Consider the following 6,781-nt stretch of genomic DNA (forward strand, 5'->3'; position numbering starts at 1 on the left):
GGATGCACTACAACTCCAGCTACTCCGATCGAGATTCAGATTTCAACGATAATAGATTGATATTAGAGGAAGGATCTTGATCCGATTTTGAGGAGCAGGAGATTGAGACCATGGCCTCGTATAGAACATCTTTCCAGCGATCTAACGCCACCACTTTCTGGTAGACGGAGAACACGACCAATCTCCAAGCCCAGATGCAATCTTAGGAGGTTCTCCATCATCGATGGTGGCCGTCAGCACGGAGTAGTTCTACCTGCTATTTCAATAGGTGTAGACCTTGACCACTGCCATCTAGGTGATGCAGCAACTCCATATTACACTGCAACTCTATAATGTCCCGAGGGTGGCACCGATGCAGCAGATCAATGTTACATTGATGACAATAGCAGTGTAGCCGAACAACGCTACACCGATGGCGGTGCCGCAACCAGCCAACCCTATATAGAAATCTGCACCACCACCATAGGAGAGACTGTAGATCCCTCTGCAAAGCCCTGAGTGGGGGAGATAGGCTCGCCATAGCCGGCCTTGAAGCCCAGAGCAGAGAAGGCGGCGATCTCTGGGTCCCTGTTCCAAGCAGGACTCAACTCCAAGTCAGGGATCTCCTCTATGATGTTTGGAGGACTGCACTATTCGAGATACGAATATTAACTACAAACCTCGAGAGATGAATGAACAGATTGAGGCACTTTGCAATCAAGCTCTGATATGGGATGATGGATGCCGCATCGATCCATCCTTTAGCATCCAGATTATGCAGGGGCCCCTCCTCAATAACTTCAAAATGTCGCAGCTGGAAAGCTACCATGAGATTACTGATCCTGTGGATCATCTGAAAAGTTTCAAGGCCTTAATGCTTTTTCACGGGACCACCGATGCTGCCTTCTGTTGAGCTTTCCTATCTATCTTAAAGGGTATAGCACGGCACTGGTATTCAGTTTGAAGCCACGAACAATCCACTTATTTGGTCAACGTCAAATAAGAGGAAGAGTCAATCTGATCCTGCCTTTGTTGCTTTAATGCGATTGTATTGGAGGTGCATGATCTTGATCACATGATCGCTATGACCATCCTGAAGGGTGGACTTTTGAAGAATGGTCTTCAATACTCTCTGGAGAAGACCAACGGAGAACTACGCATAGACCGATGAAATATTTGAAGATGAGCCCCTAGTAGATGTGGCTCCTGGAGAGAAGTAGAGGAGATGAAGTTTCTACCGAGGGATCGGCAGTGTTCTCTCTCTCCATCCAGACATCAAAAGTCTCGAACTTCCCCATGGAACCCCCGATAAAGGAACTCCTTTAGAGGAGAGCGACGTGTGTCTCCGCCTAGGAGATTCACAAACTACACATTACTGAATGCTACCCGAGCCCAAGTATTGATGGAGATCAGGGATCGGATCCCTTGAACAGAAAAATTGCGGTCCCATCCAGATTAGCGAAATCCTAACAAGTACTGTCTATACCATCACGACCATGATCATGACACTGAAGAATGCCTTCAGCTTCGGAATGAAATTGAGGAGCTTATTCGGTGTACGTGCTTGGATCAATTTATTAGGCATCGACAGGAGTAGCCAGAAGAATAGCGGAGGTCGCCTTGCCTACCACCAGAATAGTGGCAAGGAGAGCCTTCTGAGAATTAACCTTCCATCAGAGTAATAAACATAATAACTAAAGGGCACCAGAGTAGAGTGGAAGAGTCAGCTAAACCAGTCAAGAAGCGGAGAACTGAAGAGTCCATTGTCTTTACTAAAGAAGATGCTTAAGGAGTTCAGTTATCGCACAATGATGCGGTGGTTGTATCTTTAAATATCATAAATTATAATGTATACCATATTTTGATTGATAATGAAAGTTCAACAGACATATTATTCAATGATGCTTTCTCCTAAATAGATATAACCCCTAAACACCTAAGGTGACTAGACTCACCTCTTGTGGGATTTATCAAAGATGCGGTACCTATTGAAGGAGTCATAACTCTCCTGTAATAGCTGGATGATCTCTCCGATGATCCGAGGCCCAAGTTGATTTCTTAGTGGTTCGGACACCATCGGCCTACAATGCCATCCTTGGATGCCTGGGATTCAATGCTCTCTGAGTGATAGTGTCCACTTACCATCTCAAGATGAAGTTTCCAACTGAGTTCGGAGTTGGCAAACTTTGCAGAGATCAAGCTCTAGTGCGATAGTGCTATACCATTGCACTTCATGGCATAGAACCTTCTGAAGCTTATCCAGTGGATGGACTAGAAGGTCAATGGAGGATCTAGAGATGATCCCACTAAATGATGGCAATATGGAGCACACTATCCAGATCAAATCAAATCTCGATCAAATAACTAAAAATATCTCGTCTCTCTTTTGTAAGAAAATGCAGACACATTTGTCTGGACCACAGTTGATATGCCAAGCATCGATTCAGAGGTGATGATGCATCAGCTAAGTGTCAATCCAAACTATCGGCCCATCAAATAGAAGAAAAAGAGTTTCATGCCCAAACGACAGAATGCAATGTTGAAGAGGTGGACAAGTTACTTGGTGCTGGCTTCATCTGGGAGGTAATCTACTCAAGTTGAATCACGAATGTGGTCCTGGTGAAGAAGGTAAATGGCAAGTGGCGAATATGCATCGACTTCACTGATCTCAATAAGGCGTGTCTGAAGGACAGCTACCCTTACCTTCCATCGACCAATTGGTGGATGCCACTTTAGCACATGAACTTTTTACCTTCATAGATGTCTTTTTAAGATATAATCAAATCCGAATGGCATCCAAAGATGAGGAGAAAATAGCTTTTATCATTGATCGAGGTCTCTTCTATTATAAAATTATGCCCTTTGGCTTAAAAAATATAGATGCAACTTATCAGCACCTTATGAACAAGATCTTTAAGGATCAGATCGGACAGAATATAGAGATTTATGTGGATGATATGCTTATCAAGAGTAGGACCTATCAAACCCACATAGATATCTTGAAGAGACCTTCACCACTTTAAAGAAGTACCAAATGAAGCTGAACCCAATCAAGTGCTGTTACTTCAGGCAAGTTCGTAGGCTTATGGTGTCCAGCTAGGGGGTAGAAGCCAATCCTGAGAAGATCAAAGCTATATAAGAGGGAGTTGGCATGATGCCCTTCCTTTATAACTAATGCTAGGGTACTAGAGAATATGAGCATTGTATATCGCAGGTAAAATATTGCTCCATTCTAAGTTCCATTAAACAGAAAGCAAGCCAGAGCCCATGAGACAAACTTAAACTTTAAGAATCTAAGATATTAAAAATAATATGCTCTGCCTCAAGTAAGCGCAAACATAAATCAAACAAAGCTCATTTATTGAGGTAGATTTATGGTGATATGTCCAAATGAGTTATTCAACCCAGCTATTTAAGCCCATTTGCAAAGAGTAACCATAGTTCTCATAAACAATATGTTTTCTTTTTATTTTTTAATCCTTGTTGAAAGTTTCCAAGATTCCAATCATGTTTGGTCTTGATCCACAAGTCCCCAAAGGCTAAAAGCCAAAGAATTTCTATGTATATAATCTTATAAATATCTAAAATTATGAGAATATAATTTACTATTTTGTGCATACCCTTGTAGATTATTCTTTTTACATGTATGCTCTTATAATGTGTGCCCTCAGGAAGTTTTTACTTACTTCTATATTCTTATAAATTAGTTTCTTTTACATGTATACCTTTATAAATTATTTTATTATATATGTCTTTATAAATTATTTCTTTTTAGTTGCATACCCTTAACTCATTGAGGTAAACATGCAAAAAGAAATAATTTATAAAACTATACATATAAGTGATAAATTTATGAGGATTTCAGATATTTATAAGGCTATATATGCAAAAATAATAATTTGCAGCATATATACACAAATAGTAAATTCAATATTATATATGTCAAATTAGATATTTATAAGTGTATACATTAGAAAAAACTCACCAAAATGACATTTATGGAAGCTAGCTATGCGACTTGTGATATTATTACTTCTTTTAATCATTCTGGCCACCTACTTAATGTCTAATCCATGTTTTAATTGTTGGTGTAGGTGAAAAGAGTAGGTCATCTTATTGTGACAGCCTCCCTTTATTTATCTATCAAGACACCAAAGTCTTTGATGACTCTGACCTTGTCCTCCTTGTAGAGATCCAAAAGGAAAAACAAGGACCATGGTGCTTGATTTGAAACCCTCCTGCTAAATAAAAGGGTGGGTGAAGCCGTGACTGATTTGGAAAGATCAAGGGACTAATTTATGGGCTCATGGATGTACCAACCCTAAAAAGAGAGAACCTCCATATACCTAGATATCTCATCAACTCAAATAATGCCTTTTAAGATAAGGAGGTATCATCTTAATCCTCTGGCCCACCCCCCATTCCCACACCTTAGCAAGTTCCAAAGTAGAACACATACTTTTTCTATCTCAAAATGAATCCAAGAGGTGATGAGGAGAAGGATGGACCACCATCACTTCCAAGTTCCAAAGGGCGATGAAGCCACCAATTGATTGGCTTTAAAGTGTGAACTTTCCTGACTGCGGGAGCCAGACTTTGTCCCCAACCTCGACTGCGGGAAGGCTCCGCCCGGACTCCTACGGGAGCCGGATCTCGTCCCCAACTCTAGCTACAGGAAGACTTCGACCGAACTCCTACGGGAGCCGAATCTCGTCCCCAACTCCAGCTACAGGAAGACTTCAACCGGACTCCTACGGGAGCCGGATCTAGCCTCCGACTCCGGCCATGGGGAAACTCCGTCCGGACTCCTACGGGAGCCGGACTTCGTCCCCGACTTTGACTACTGGTAAATTTCGTCCGGACTCCTAAGGGAGCCGGACTTCATCCCTGACTTTGATTGCAGGTAGACTTCAACCGGACGCCTACGGGAGCCGGATCTCGCCTCCGACTCTAGCTACTGGCAGATTCCGTCCGGACTCCTACGGGAGCCGGACTTCGTCCCCAACCTCAACGGCTGGAAGGCTTCGCCCGGACTCCTACGGGAGCCGGACTTCGTCCCCAACCTCAAAGACTAGAAGGCTTCGCCCGAACTCCCACGGGAGCCGAGCTTCGTCCTCAACCTCGACTGCTGGTAAGCTTCATCCGGACTCCTAAGGGAGCCAGACTTCGCCCCTGACCTTAATTGCAGGTAGACTTCGACCGAACTCCTACGGGAGCCGGATCTTGTCTCCAACTCCAGCTACAGGCAGATTCCGTCCGGACTCCTACGGGAGCCGGACTTCATCCCCAACCTCAACGGCCGGAAGGCTTCGCCCGGACTCCTACGGGAGCCGAACTTCGCCCCCAACCTCAACGGCTGGAAGGCTTCACCCGGACTCCCACGGGAGCCGGGCTTCGTCCTCAACCCCGACTGCTGGTAAGCTTCGTCCGGACTCCTAAGGGAGCCAGACTTTGCCCCTGACTTTAATTGCAGGTAGACTTCGACCGAACTCCTACGGGAGCCAGATCTCATCTCCAACTCCAGCTATAGGAAGACTTCGCCCGAACTCCTACGGGAGCCGGATCTCGTCTCCAACTCCAGCTACAGGAAGACTTCGCCCGGACTCCTACGGGAGCCGGACCTCATCTCCGACTTCGGCCACAGGAAGACTTCATCCGGACTCCCACGGAAGCCGGACTTCACCCTTGACTTTAATTGCAGGTAGACTTCGACCGAACTCCTATGAGAGCTGGATCTCGTCTCCAACTCCAGCTACAGGAAGACTTCATCCGAACTCCTACGGGAGCCGGATCTCGTCTCCAACTCCAGTTACAGGAAGACTTCGCCAGGAAGACTTCGTCCGAACTTCTACGGGAGCCAGATCTCATCTCCAACTCCAGCTACAGGAAGACTTCGCCCGGACTCCTACGAGAGCCGAACCTCATCTCCGACTCCGGCCACAGGAAGACTTCATCCGGACTCCCACGGAAGCCGGACTTCGCCCCTGACTTTAATTGCAGGTGGACTTCGACCGAACTCCTATGGGAGCCGGATCTCGTCTCCAACTCCAGCTACAGGAAGACTTCGCCCGAACTCCTACGAGAGCCGGATCTCGTCTCCAACTCTAGCTACAGGAAGACTTCGCCCGGACTCCTACGGGAGCCGGACCTCGTCTCCGACTCCGACCACAGGAAGACTTCATCCGGACTCCCACGGAAGCTGGACTTCGCCCCTGACTTTAATTGCAGGTAGACTTCGACGAACTCCTACGGGAGCCGGATCTCATCTCCAACTCCAGCTACAGAAAAACTTCGCCCGAACTCCTATGGGAGTCGGATCTCGTCTCCAACTCCAGCTACAGGAAGACTTCGCCCGGACTCCTACGGGAGCCGGACCTCGTCTCCGACTCTGGCCACAGGAAGACTTCATCCGGACTCCCACGGAAGCCGGACTTCACCCCCGACGCCAATTGCAGGTGGACTCCGCCCGGATTCCCATGGGAGTCGGGCTTCGTCCCCAACTCCGATTGAAAGAAGACTTCATCCAGACTCCTACGGGAGCCAGACTCCGAGCTCCTCTTAGACGGGTGGCCAGCCACCTCTCTCCGCCAGACACTCCAGCCGAACTTCGGCCGACAGGCCTGGGCCCACTGGTGGGCCGCAGCAACGGCCACGATACTGCTCCACCCCCTGCGACGGATTCCGCACGGCTCCATCACTCTCTAGCAGATCGCTATAATGACCACGATTCTGCTCCACTCCCTGCGACGGATACCGCACGATTCCTCCCACCTCCTGACAAGTCGCGACAACGGGTGCCGTT

This window comes from Elaeis guineensis, chromosome 13 (genome assembly GCF_000442705.2).
Source record: "Elaeis guineensis isolate ETL-2024a chromosome 13, EG11, whole genome shotgun sequence".
In the NCBI taxonomy this organism is placed as follows: domain Eukaryota; kingdom Viridiplantae; phylum Streptophyta; class Magnoliopsida; order Arecales; family Arecaceae; genus Elaeis; species Elaeis guineensis.